The sequence below is a fragment of the Monodon monoceros genome, unplaced genomic scaffold, assembly GCF_005190385.1.
Source record: "Monodon monoceros isolate NGI ecotype Baffin Bay Population unplaced genomic scaffold, NGI_Narwhal_1 Super_Scaffold_19, whole genome shotgun sequence".
NCBI classification, from domain to species: domain Eukaryota; kingdom Metazoa; phylum Chordata; class Mammalia; order Artiodactyla; family Monodontidae; genus Monodon; species Monodon monoceros.
Window position 1 is genome coordinate 6,266,555 of NW_021703775.1, and position 14,397 is coordinate 6,280,951.

The 14,397-nt window shown below is 43.1% G+C and overlaps 1 protein-coding gene across 12 annotated transcripts in view; it reads left to right on the plus strand.

The window, feature by feature from the left end:
* The window catches only part of AFF3 (AF4/FMR2 family member 3), a 607,218-nt gene that overhangs the window by 30,062 nt on the left and 562,759 nt on the right, over nucleotides 1–14,397 (plus strand). Inside the window, exon 1 of one of the 12 annotated variants that reach the window (XM_029232768.1) lies at nucleotides 2,954–13,739. The exons of the other annotated variants lie outside the window; for them this stretch is intronic. The gene's annotated coding sequence lies outside the window, so the exon portion shown is untranslated. Of the gene's footprint in view, nucleotides 1–2,953; nucleotides 13,740–14,397 lie in introns of those variants that run through there. 12 annotated transcript variants of the gene reach the window in all.

The following is a 14,397-nucleotide window of genomic DNA, read 5'->3' on the forward strand; positions in this document are numbered from 1 at the left end:
TATTTGGATTGGAATCTTGAGGAGTGCACCCCAAAAGAAATGGGGACTTGAAAGTAGATGTGCCCCTAAAGGTTTTTTATTATTGTTTAAAATTTCCCTAACCTGTGAAATTATATAAACGTAATCATGAATTGCGAATGAGCCTGAGAACCTGGCAGAAATGGATGTACTTCTCTGGAGAAAGATAATATCACCGTAGGCCTCGAATTAGTTCTGAAAATTATTTTGCAAATACAGTGTCCATCATATAAAAAAAAAACTTGATAGAAGGAGGTAAGACAATATGAATGACATGCTGTCAGCAGAAAAAATAGACAGTAGAAGTATACTCATAGGGGCTCCAGATAAAGAAGTAGTTAGATACAAACTTTAAGATAACCATGCTTACATGTCTAAATTGAAAAAAAGATAAGATTGAGAATTTTAGAAGATGAGAAACTACAAAAATGAATCAGATGGAAACTCTAGAATCAAAAAACGTGATATTCCAAATTAAGAGCTCAGCAAATGGCTTTAACAACAGATTACATACAGCTCAAGAAAGAATTGGTTAGCTGGAAAGTATATTAGAAGAAAATATTCAGAAAGAAGATTTAAAAGACAAAAAATTAAAATTTAAAAGAGTAAAACAGAAGACAGTGAGAAATTCTAATGTGCATGAAATTGGAATCTCAGAAGAAAAGGAAAGAGAGAATGAGTCAAAATCAATAACTAAAGGCTATTGAGATAAAGGCTAAGAACTTACCAAAACTGCTAAAAGATATCAAACTCAGATGAGAAGCCCTAAGAACCTCAAGTAGGATAAAGAAAAAGGAACCTGCATCCTAGGCACATCATAGTAAAACTGCTGAAAGCAAAATCAAAAAAGAAAATCTTAAAGACAGCCAGAGGAAAATCAGGCTTTACCTTCAAAGGAATAACAATATAATTGACAGCTGACTTTTCAACAGACAAGATAGAAGCCAGAAGATAATGATATAATATCTTTAAATTGATGGGGAAAAACCTGTGAACCTAGAATTGTAAACCTAGCAAAATATCCTTCAGTAATAAAGGTTGATCAAGATGGTGATATAGGAGGCTACTCTTCTCCACCAAATGTACAGCTATACACAGAGCGATTACCTCTGAAGGAAATGTATAAACTGTCTGAGAGACTCCTACACATCAGGCAAATGAGGAAATACCCACATTGAAGTGGGTAGGAAATGCCGAGACACACTCTTTCCATAAACCCCACCCCTGGCACAGCATCATACAGTCTGGTGGGAACTCCAAACTCTTGACTTCTCGCTAAGGAGCAAATGGTTTGAACCCCAAATTTAGCACCCCAACTTTTAAGACTCCCACCCAAGGGACAGATCCCTCAAACACCTAGCTCTGAAAACCAATTGATCTTGTGTCCATGGAACCCAAATGAATATGGCAAATGAAGAGGTTATTAATGAGCACACAAGCACTCACTGTAGCTAATCACCCAAGGACTCAGCACAGATGGAGCAAGGAAAATCACCCATCTACCAGTCTTTGCCTGAAGGGGTCCATCTGCTGAAGCATTTTCCTCTAAGATCAGGAATAAGACAAGAATGCCCACTCCCACCCCTTTTATTCAACTGGAAGTCCTAGCCAGAGCACTTAGGTGAGAGAAAGAAATTAAAGACATATAAACTGGAAAGAAAGAAGTAAAACAGTCTCTGTTTGCAGATGGCATGATCCTATATGCAGAAAACCCTAAGGACTCTACCGAAAAAACTATTATAAATGAAAAACAAATGTAGAAAAGTTGCAGGGTACAAAATCAACACACAAAATTCTTTTGCATTTCTTTATGCTAACCATGAGCTAGCAGAAAGAGAAATTAAGAAAATAATTCCCCTTAGAATCACAACCAGAAGAATAAAATCCCTAGGAATAAATTTAACCAAGGAGTTGCAAGTCTTATACACTGAAAACTATAAGACATTGTTGAAAGAAATTAAAGAAGACACAATAAATGGAAAGATATACTTGCTCATGGACTAGAAGAATTAACATTGTTAAAATGTCCATTATAACCTAAAGTAATCTACAGATTCAATGGGATCTCTATCGAAATCCCAAGGACGTTTTTTCAAAGAAATAGAATAAAAAATTCTAAAATTTATAAAGAATCACAGAAGACCCTGAATAGCCAAAGAAATCCTGAGGGAAAAAAAAATCTGGAGATATCACACTCCCTGATTTCAAACTATATTACAAAGCCATTGTAATCAAAACAGCATGGTATTAGCAGAAAAACAGAAAAATAGAACAGAAATTAGAGCCTAGAAATAAATCCACACATATATGGACAATTAACTTATGACAAGGAAGCAAAGAATATAGAGAATATAGAGATATTCTCTATTAGAGATAGTTTCTTCAATAAATGATGTTTGGGAAAACTGGACAGCCACATGCAAAAAGAAGAAACTAGACCACTATCACACACCATACACAAAAATCAACTGAACGTGGATTAAGGACTTGAATGTAAGACCTGAAACCACAGAACTCCTAGAAGAAAACATAGGTGGTATGCTCTTTGATACTGGCCTTAGCAATATTTTTCTATCTATGTCTCCTCAGGCAAAAATCATCATTAGAGATTAAGAGGGACACATCATCCTTTTAATAAGCTCAAGTCACCAGGATGATATAACTATTCTAAATTGTTATGCACTTAATAAACGTGACCTCAAAATATGTAAAGCAAAACTTGATTTATAAGAAATAAGTAAATTCTTAATTATAGCGGGAAATGTTAACGTATCTCTTAGATATGACTGAACGACAGACAAAATATCAGTAAGGATAAAGAGCTTTGAACAATAATATTAGAAAACATGACATATATGTATATATATTTACAGGTGTGTATATATATATATATATACACACACACACATATATATACACGTGTGTGTGTGTTTATACATATATATATAATACCGTAGCAACAGTAGCAGAGTACACGTATTTTTCTAGCACATGGGAAGTAGTTACGAAATTGAGCATATGTAGGACCAGAGAGTAAGTCTCAGAAATTTCAAAAGATCGAAATGATAGAGTGTTTTCTGCGATCACAGTGCAACTGAACTACAAGCCAACTTCCAAGGGATAACTAGATAATCCTACATGTTTGGAAATAAAGAAATATGCTTCTAAATGACTACTATGTTAAAGAAGGAATCACAATGGAAATTAGAAAATACTTTGAACTAAATGATAATGAAAATCTATACATCAAAACTTATAGAATGCAGCTAAAGTTGTGCTTGCGTGAAAAAGTGTAGCACTGAATGCATATATTAGAAAAGAGAAAGGCCAAATATCAGAGCCAAGCACCCAGCTCAAGAAATTAGGAAGAAGACAGCAAATCAAAATAAAATAAATTAGAGCGAAGGAAATGATGAGGATGACAGCAGAAATGAATGAAGCAGAAGACAGGCAACAGAAAGACAAAAGGTAGTTCTTTGAAAATACTAATAAAATTGATAAAGTGCTGGTGATATTGGTTTAAAAAGAGAGAGAGAGAGAGAGAGGGAGAGAAGCTATAAATATGCAATGTAAGGAATGAAAACGGGAATAACTACAGATCCTGCAGCTACTAAGAAAGTAAACATCATGAATCATGCCACTCAACTTGATATTTTTCATGACTTGAATATCGTTGTAGAAGCCATCAACTTACCAAAACTGACAGAAAATAGACTTTAAAGTATTAAAAATCAAGTCCATAATTAAAATTTTTCCTTCAAAGAAAAGTCTAGGCTCAGATGACTTTACTAGTGAATGCCATTATATTCTTAAAGAAGAAATCATCCCAAGATTACACAAACTCTCCCAGAGAATAAAAAGAAAAAGGTAAATGTCCCCAATTCATTTTCAAGGGCTTTCTTAGCAAAAGCTAACAAGATCACTTCAAAATAGGAAAATTTTACTCACTTGTTCACGACCATTGGTGCAGAAATTCCCCTCCCCCCCCAAAATAGCATATTGAATCTATAGCAAGTAATGCATTACAACTGAGTTGTGTTTATTCCATGAATACAAGGCTGGTTTGAGTTTTGAAAATCAATCAATCTAATTCACTACATTAACCATTAACAGAAAAAAAAACAGTCAGGTAATAGAATCATCTCAACAGGCCACAGAAAACATTTTATAAAATTCAGCTACAATTCACATTTTCAACAAACAACAACAAAAATTAATAGCTATAAGGTTAACAAACTAGGAATAGATGGAGAATTCCTTAATCTGATAAAGGATCTACCAAAAATCCCTAGTTTTGAAATCAGGAATAAGACAAGGATGCCCACCATTACCGCTTCTACTCAACACTGTATTTAAAGTTCTAGCTGGTAATTTAAGAAGGGAAATAAAGGTGTGAGGATCGCAGAGGCTGGGAAGGAGCAGCCCTTAATCACAGGATGTTGTTGTTGAGTTATTGTGTACGTAGGAAATAAAAATAAAGCTACAGACAAATTATTAGAATGAATAGGTTAGTTTAATCAAACACCTAGAGGGGAAAAAAATCTAACAAGTGATATGCAAGATCTGTATGCCGATGAATATGAAACATTATTGGTATAAGTAAAGGGAAATCTAAATAATCTGGGAACATAGTATGTTCAGGTGTCAGAAGACAATATCTTTGATGTATTAGTTCTCCAAACGGATCTGTATATTCAAAGCAATTTCTGTTGAAATTGAAACTAAGAGGTTTTCTTTGTGCACGTGTGTGTGTGTGTGTGTGTGTGTGTAATTTGACAAGCTGATTCTAAAGCGATAATGAAAAACAAAGGACTAGGAATAGAAGATTATCTGAAGGAAGAACAAGGTGGGAATAACTGCAAAGTGTGAAACTGACCCAACAAGAGACAAACAGACCAATGAAAATGACAGGATTACCAAAGAAAAAGACTTGGACCAGGGCCAGAAGAGACACCTAACCTTGGCCATTTGCGATGGCTTCCCCTGAGTCAGAGGCTCTTCAAACTCACTTCACACCAATCACATCAGTATCTTGCTTGGGGCAAGGGGGCAGGCGGTGCAGGTAGGCGACTGGAACTTTTCCCCCAGTTAACTCTAACCTCAGGTGGGTTTGAAAATCACCTCTCCCAACACATGCGTGCGCACACGGACACATGCAGACACACACGTCTTTCTCCCTAAGCCTGGATGAGCAAAGGCAGTTTTTATTTAAAACTCATTAGGAGGATGGAGAACGCGATTATATCATATCCCCCCAAATTTGAAATCCATTTAGATTTTATCTTTCCCCCAAATTCTACTCCCTTAAGCTGCGACCCCTTCCCCCTCTAGCCACACTCTTTATGCCTTCCTGTACTCCTGTTATTATTATTATTTTATTTTGGAGAACAATTCCTCCCTTCCCTCAGTTTCCCTAACCTACATCTCTATCATCACCTTGCCTAGCAAGCAAAGGCCTTTGTGAGGACTCACTCTTAGAAACTGAAGGTACTTTTAATCTAGGGTTTTCGCCATCGCATATTGCTGTGCGTGGCTTGGATCGTCTTCCTCTGTGTGTATTTTCAGTAGTGGCGCAGACTGTGTGAACGCGGGGCTGTGCTCCCCATGTGCTGCTCAAGCAGCCCCTGTGATGCGGGCTGCCTGACATGCACCCTGTGAGTGAAGATGTGCCCCATAGCACCAACAGCTCGGCAGCCCCGGCTTCGTGGGCTGTGACCTCGGCAGTCACACAGGGCCCCACATGGAGAAGGGTCTGTGCTTGGGTTAATGCTCTGCTGTCATCGTCTTGAAATTCTTAATCATTTGTGAACGAGGGGCTCCGCATTCTCAGTTTGCTGTGGGCCCTGCAGACAATGTGGTCAGCCCTGTACCGAGGAAAGGGCTTGCTCAATTTTACAGCAAAAAAAAAAAAAAAAAAAAGAAAAGCCTCTGGGCCGAGTGCTCTGTGCAATACTTTCTCTGGCTTCTCAGAAACCATTTCCTCTTTTCGACTCTCGGCTATCCCTCTGGGTTTAGCAGCTGGGTGTACACTTGCTGCCTCACTGAATCGCTGATGTTCATTTCCTGCCCACTTCCCATGTTTTCACAGCAGCCGAACGGGGCTCTTCACCACCTGGCCCCAATCTCTTGCCCTGGCCTTGTGCCTTTTTCTCCGCACCCCTCCCCACCTCCTTCTGCCTCTGCTCCCACCCTGAACATGACTCACTAACTGCTCCAGCTCTCCTCCACAAGGCAATACTTTGACCACACAGAACCTGCTCTGTCACCACAACAGGATGTGCTTCTTGCCTGTGCCCCATCGTGTGCTCTTCCTTCTGCCTGGAATGCTTTTCCATCACTGCCACCCATAGCCACTTTGGCTTTCATTCCTTTAGGCCCAGCCCAAATGTTAGCTTCTGCACTAAGAGAGCCTGAGACAGAAGTCATCACCCACTGGCTCTTGCTCCTGTAGCTTTGAAGACACTCCTCTGTCATAGCAGGTGACACGGCCTGGCATACAGACCTCTTCCATCCTCTCCCACCCACCTTATTCTGGATAAGTCAGTTCTTGACTTAGACTACAAGTCAGTCATTCTTTCTAGAAAGATCTCCCTGAGTATTTGTTCTTCCCTAGTCATAGCACTAATTGTATTATAATTGTATTATAATCTCTCCTTATTTCTTAACCTGCTGCTTGGCATGTACTAGATGCTCAGTAATGTTTGTTCAGTTAAAAAAAAAAAGTCTGAAATGATATATGTGCTCATTGAGAGTATTGTCGTGGGTCCTGAGCCCAAGACCTGGGCTTGGTTAAGCAACCCCATCCTTGACTTGAGGTTGCGCTCTTCAGTGGGGGATGACAGGGTGTGGGGATCTGGGCTGCCACTCACTCAGATCCAAGATGATGATTCTCCCTTTCTGTTGTAATAAACCTCATATTGTTGTCTAGAGCGTGACAGAAAGTAGTGCTAAATTCATGAAAATGTAACTGTCTGTGCCACGTATATAGAATTATAATAAGCATCGCAGGAGAGTTGGAACTTTGGAAAAACACTGGGAACTAGCTCTTGCAAGAGCTGCTGTCTTGACGTCAGGGTGGGCCTGGCCCTGAGGCCTTGGTGCTTTCATCAGGCCTCCTTCCTGGCCTCATTCTCACCCTTCTCCCATGATCTTGGGCCCCATTTTCCACCTCTCATTGTGCGCCGACTTCCTGGAGAACCAGCAGGGAGGTTGCTTTCTTTTGAGGAGGCTCCTGCCTCCGTATCTCGTGCTGGGCATTTTCCTTCTTGCGGCTCCGCCTGCTTTTTGAAGCTCCCTGCTTCCAAGAAACCAACCACCAGTTGGAAGAAAATGGGGTTTCTCTCACCCCCATCCATGCCCTCCTTTTAAGAGACTGGCTCCCCTTCTCTGTAAAGGATTCCCCACCCAACAAGGAATTCTTTAGGACCAAGAGAAGTTCAGGGGAACTGAGCTGTAATTGAGTGTTTCCTGTAAGCTAGTGATATGCTAGGAAGTTACAGGGAAATCAATTTGGGATTCATAAATATAAAGAAGGATGTTGTTCCAGGCAGAGCTAAGTTCCATTAAAAATGGAATAGGAAGCCTACCTATCATTAGAAGTGTTCATGAGTGGGCTGAACATACCAGGGCTAATATAGAGGGAATTCCTGCCTGGGGAGGAGGTTGGTGAGAGAGAGCCTCCATGGTTTCTCCCGACTTTCAAGCTTCTACTATTTCATTATAGGGTTCTAACCTTGTAATACAGTTTATATTTCAGAATACTGTTCTTAATTTGTTGTTTTTTTAAACTCCTTCTGAAGTGAATCAGCGTCACACAGTGGTAATTAGCTTATTGGTAGAAACAATGGCAGAGCCTGAAACATGCATATTTTTTTGTATATGTGGCAAGGACAAAAGAAAGCCTGACTCTTATTTTCCAGAAATGAGATCTTCTAGTATCCCTGTGAGGATGTAACAGTAACTTAACCAGATAACATGGAAATAAAGAAACAATTATTAATATGGAATATTAAAAATATGCTGGAGCCGTATTAATCAGCCTTCAGACAATTGAGCATGGGTTTCTTGTTAATTGCTCTTCTTGCAACCAGAGTGAACCCAGAAGGCGAGATATTTAAGAGAGAAAACATAAGCTTTGCCTATGGGGCACATAGTCTGGGACATCTGGTAGACCTCACCATGTGTGGCCATGTGCAGGGCACACTGGAGGGAACATGACTTCACTGAGTTAGGTGTAATAATCAAAACATGATTATAATGGCTCAGCCAAATAGGGTCTTGTTTTGCTCCCAAAAGTCCTGAGCTAGGTAGGTGGTTCAAAGATGGTACGATTGTGTGACGAAACCATCAGACATAGCCTCCTTTTAACTTCACATCTGCCAATTTTATTTTGTGGCTTTTGCCCTCAGGGTCCAAGATGGCTGCTCCACCTCAGGCCTTCAGTTGCATTCTGGAAAAAAAGAAGTAACCTAGAGGAAAAAATGTTGCCTATTCCAGGAAAGTGAAACTTTCCAAGAAATTCCAGCTGACTTAAGCTTATGTCTCATTGGCCTGAGCTGTGTTCCATGCCCAGTTCTTGCTGAGATAGAGACTAGAAAATATAATTATTTCTGCTGGGCTCATGACATCCCCAAACTTAGGTTTTGTTAGTAGAGAAGAGGGCAGATAGATATTGGGTAGGTGACCAGCAGTGACTGACATAACGTGTTTGTCCCAAGCTCCCGATGAGGTACCCTGCTCTCTCTGTGTCTTCTATTTCTAGATGGGAGCACCTCCACCATGAACTTTGAGGTTTGGAGATGCTGTTACCTGATAGGCTTTGGGAGGAACTTATACTGCTGTCCGTGGCCCATCAGTGTTTAACCATCAGGATATAATTTGGAAATTTCTGTGTCTTCAGGAAGTGAGCCAGAACTGGTCCACTTGCAACCTCAGTGTCCTCCAGGGGCTCTGTGGGGATCATTAGCTCCATGCGGGAAACCTCTCTGATGCCACAGAGAAAAGAGTCTGACATGTCAGTCACGTCGTGACTTCCCTCCCTCATTTCCCCTCAGACCTACGCTGCATCTCCGCCTACTGGACGCGTTGGTCTTGCTGTCTGTTAACACCTAACTGAATCACTTTGCTGTACACCTGAAACTATCACAACATTGTTAATCAACTATACTCCAACATAAAATAAAAAGTTAAAAAAAAAAAACAAACACCTAACAAAACAGCAAGCGCTCCTGTTTGGAACAGACCAACACCTTGAGATTTGTTTAAGCCAAGGAGGAGGTCATACCTTTAAACAAGAACCGATTTATGGCTCTCCTGACGTCCTCCAGAGATTCCTGTCTGGCAGTGCTCAGGAAAGAACAACTGAAGACTGAACTCTAACATTTTAGAACTGCCAGAGACCAAAACTGACAGAGACAAAAATATCCAACACAGCCTTGGTGGCTAGATCCAATCTCTGATCTGTTGTTCTTTGGTTTGTGACACATATCTGTTCTTTAGTTTACTCATCTGTAAAATAAAAACAATGGTAACATACCTCATGTGGTTTTACGAGGAATAAACAAAGTTGATAGTTAGAGCAGTACCCGGTACATCATAATGTAGAAATGGTGGCTATCATTATGATTAGTGACCTCCTATTCTCAAAGGTTTAGAGTCCTTGCGTCTTGCATGATGGCCAGCGTACATCTCAAGAAGCACAGCAAAGAGCCAGTGGGAATATTAAGTTTTAAGTCAGGATGGTTGGTTCTTGTTACTAGCACCAAGGGCTCTTCTCATATCACAAATAATGGGATTATCCCCCAAGTAGGTCAGCATGGCACGAAATACATGATCTGTGATAGGAATCACTTTTCTGATCATTTTTATGAATCGCCTATGCCTTTTCTGCCTGCTTTTTCATTTTCAGTACAAGTGCTTTGTTTCTTTCCTTTTTAAAAATGTAGTGAGCTTCACACACTAGTCTTTTGTAACAGATGTATAAGGAGCAACTAACATCAAAGACATATATGCATAGAATTCTTCTACCAAATCAACTTTTTTTTTAAAAAGGACTCTTTAATTGGACAATACTTTAACTCTCTAAACAATGTTATGGTAGTTGACCACATTTTGAAATTATCTTTGTCTTGTTTGGTAGTTGAATGGCATGAAAAATTTCCCTCTGCTTCCTTACCCTCTCCCAAGGGTCATTTTCCCCACTCTTTTCTCTGCCCTGTCTGGCCTCTGACCTGCCCAGCTCTGCTGTTGCTACAGACTTCTGAATCTAATTAATGTCTTAGTAGCTATATAAGTGAATTATGTAGACAGGAGGATGTTGGAAACTTTGAGGAAGGTACATTCCTTAGGGAAAACACGGTTTTGTTGAAAAAAAAAAAAAAGACTGCTCATGGAGGGGGTGGAATGTCAGTAAAACATAAACCATCAGTAACATTGTTATACTCATTAAATATCCCTTACCTGATGAGCAGATACAACCTTAGGAGTATCTCTTTTGACATCTGGGCAATAATCAGTGATTATGGAATCCAGCTGCGGGGACAGATAGTCCAAATATGCCACCATTGCAAATTGGCCTCAGCCATACAACTGGGGTGTTGGCACCCCTCCTTCTCCCCTCCCTTTTCAAGCCAGTTCACAACCGTGCTTGGGGAGTATGTCCTTGGATGATCTCACAAATGACCCTGGCGGCACATTCTCAAACCCTCCAGAATGTGGGCAGGCAAGGGGGAGGGCCAGAGTGCTGAAGTTCTCCGCCAGAGGATACTGCCAGAGAGCCCAAGGCAGAGATGGTCCCTATGCCCCACGTTTCCATGGAAACATAGGAGGAGTGATGACAGCCAGCACAGCCACACCATCTGCTCAGGACCTGGTGAATGATGAAAAAAATTGAAAAAGAAAGGCACCTTAGATCCCGGGCTAGAACCACTCTAAGAGAGCAGTGGAGAGGAAAGGGCTGAAGACTGTCAAACTCCTAGGTGGATTAAAACCCGTGCTGTCCTGGGGCTCGACATATTAGCATGTCATTTGCAAGCAGAAAGCCTAGAGGGCTGATCCTGCAATCCCTAGATACAATTATGAACACCCAAGAAGCCTCAGGAAGGAGAAAGCAGACTGCATGCTGCCCGCAGTCTTGCTGGAACAGGAGGGAGGGTGTGGTGACAAACAGTGCTGGTGGAGGCGGAGCAGGGCTCCCATCACCTTCCAGCAGGACCACCTGCACAGCTGTCTTTTGGCCAGGCATATCCTTCCAGGGGAATGGTGGGATTGTAAAAGGAAAATTCCCACTTGGTCACAAAAAACCTCTTGAGTTACAGCCAGGTCTTCAGAATAAGGCCTGAATTAATAAAGCTATGTAAGGTCTCTCGTCTCTCAATTCATATCCGCAGGGAGATCTTAGCTGGATGCCACAGATTTGCTTCTGGGTCTACTTAGGAGGTTTCCAATTCCAGGCTGGCAGAATGTGAGTGGGGCCCTAGCTAAGTGCACTTGTGTATCTGCCTCAGACTGAGTAGGATTCATTTCTTAGTCCCTTTCCTTCATAGATGTAGCCTAAACAAACAAACCTGACCTAGGAAGCCCAGCAGCCCCTCTGGTTTAGCTGACTCCCCCAGAGGCTCTCCAGAGCTGGGCACTTGCGTTTAGCTTTCTGTAGTATTGCCTCATTTATCCCCGGAGGGAGAGAAGTCCCTCCAGCCTGAAGGCCTTTACTATGCACAGAAGCTACATCAGCTTCACAGGAAACACCAGTTTTTATTTTTATTTTTAACTCAGGTTGTCTCTTACTCCTTTAGCAAAAAAAAAAAACAAAACAATCCTCCCTTTTAGTTCTGGCCTTTGAATCCCAGGAAGTCCAAGCCTTTTTTTTTGTGGTGCTTTTTATTAAGGATTTAAAATTTTGACCTCTAGGTTAACTGCTTGTTTTGGTATGTGTAGGGGCTGGAGGATAATGGGAACATCTTAATAAACCAGATAAATAATAATAATAAAAAGATCACCCTATAAAGGCTCTCATTAATTGTTCTACATTTTACCTGTAAATTTAAATTTCTTCCCATGAGAACTTAGCAAAAATGGCATCTACAATATTATTTGGATTTCTTCAAAAGGCCTTATTCTCCAACTGGAGACCATACACAAAAACTGAAAATAAAAGTATTCATGTAACTTCCCCTACGTTAGAGGCCCCAAACTGAAAATGTTTATTACCCACAGTGAAATTGCTTTAGGCTCGAGTATACTCATGCATTAACAAGAGGCACCGTGTTTACATTCAAATAGAAATCTACCCATTCCTACGTGGCTTTGGGGGTGAGGCCTCTTATGAGACAACCACTCTGCCAGCTCTGTAGCCCCAGGGCTTTCTCCCTTTCCTTTTCCAGGATGATCTATTTATCCTCAGCCTCCACGGTGAGGGCAAATCTGTATCCTGAGCTTAGGCCCAGGATGGGATTCCCAGTAAACATGGTTCTGTTTGCTCTTCAGCCTTCCTGCGTTGTATAAACAGATGTGGTGGAAAGGGAAGGAAAGCCAGATCTCTGTGAGGGGTGGGAGGTCTCCTTTCTGGAGAGGCTTCCCGGCCGGCAGCCCTGAGCACAGGGACAGGATGCATGTCTTGTTGGGAAAGTGGAACTTGCAGTTCTTCCAGAGAGGGGTTGTTCCTCTAGCTCTCCTTCACCCTCCGCCCCCCATCCTTTGCTCCTGGGAACACTGTCTGGATGCCTCAGCCGTCTCACTGTTGCCAGAGCAAAAATTTACAACAAGGCTTATGCTAAGGAGACGTTAAGAAGACAGATTTCCCCCCCCCCCCCCCAGTCTCTCCAAATACACCGTAGACTGGGATTTGGGAAGACAGTCCTTCACACCTGTGCCTTCTCCTGTATCAACATTCCCTTTGTTCTTCTGTAGCCTTGTTACTACCTTCAACTAATGAGGGAAGTTTTCAGGGGTTGGGAGTTGCCAGCTTGTAAAATAACAACTCCTTTCCCTTAAACGGTGTTGAGGCAAATTCCCTTCCGTCAAACTCTGCCTTAATTTACTGTTTTATCTTTTGCACATTAGTTATGGATGCTAATAAAGGAAGGACTGCTTCAGAGCTGGGGGAAGAAAGGGGGGTACTGTTTTGTAAGCCAATCCCAAATAGGAAAGAATTCTTGTTGGTGTTTTCTTCTCCTACATGTGCTCCAGACTTTGTTAATCCTCATTCAGAGGTCAGGGAAGTGAGGAGTGTAACTCGTAAGCTTGCCCCAGATGGAGGGATCCTGTGACTTCTACCCAAGGGTCTAGATTTCTGGCAGCCCCAGGCAGTGGTTCTTCCTGCCTAGAATGAACAAAGGGGAGAGCACCAGAAAGGCCTCCCTATGGCAGGGACTTGGGGTTGGGTGCAAGGGATGGGATATTACACTGCCCTGTACTGCTCTCTCCAGGAAGTCCTTGGTATCCTGAGCCGCGCTCCCAGAGCTGTGGCCAAGAGGAGAAGAGAGTCAGGGACAAAAGAGGGGTTCTGGGTTTTGGCTCAGCACTTACACAAGCAAGGGAGGGGGAAATGATCTTTAAACTCAAGGAAGTAGTCATAATAAGAACTTAATTTTTAGGAGCCACAGTGACACTCTTTCATCCTTCTAGCAGACAATACGCCGCTCTCTAGACTTCCAGATAGGGCTGGAAGTTTGCATTCTACCCCCAGAGGCCTGTCACCCTTCCCTGAAAGAAACAGAAAGGAGGTGGGTGTCCAGGGTCCGGCCAGCTGAAGGACGGGAGAGCGGGGGGACTCCCACTGCAGGCCAAACTGGAGGTCCCGTCAGAAGAGGTTTCGTCCCTGATCCCCTTGATTTCACTTAACTTACTGGCTCCAGATATTTTAAACGGTTTGTTTACGGCGCTGCTGCAGGCTGCATCGCCAACTCTCTCCGCGCCGCGGGCGGCAGGGGCATCTCCCAGCACCCACCCAGGTCAGCAGCCGCCTCATCACCCGGCCCGCGGGGGCACAAGGCCGCTCAGGGCAGCCCGGGGCCCCCAAGAAGTGCGTGCACCCGGGAGAGGCCGGGCGGGGCCGGGGCAGAAGATGCGGCAGGACGGGCGAGCTCCGCATCCCGGCCCTCTGGGCCGCCGCCCGACCCTCACCCCCGCTCGCCGGACCGCGCTGGGCGCCCCCGGGAGGCCAGGGTCGGCGGAGGGGGGACACTGGGGTCGCGGCGGGCTGGGCGACGAGGCCTGCGAGCGTCCGGGACCCGGGGAGCGGCGCGGTGAGCGCAGGGGCGCGCGGGGCGGGCGCGGCGCGGGGCTCACGGCGCGCGCGCGTCTCGGCCTCGCCCGCGCACACGCGCCTCCCCGGGGCCCCCCCGGTCGCAGGCCTCGTCGCCCAGCCCGCCGCGACCCCAG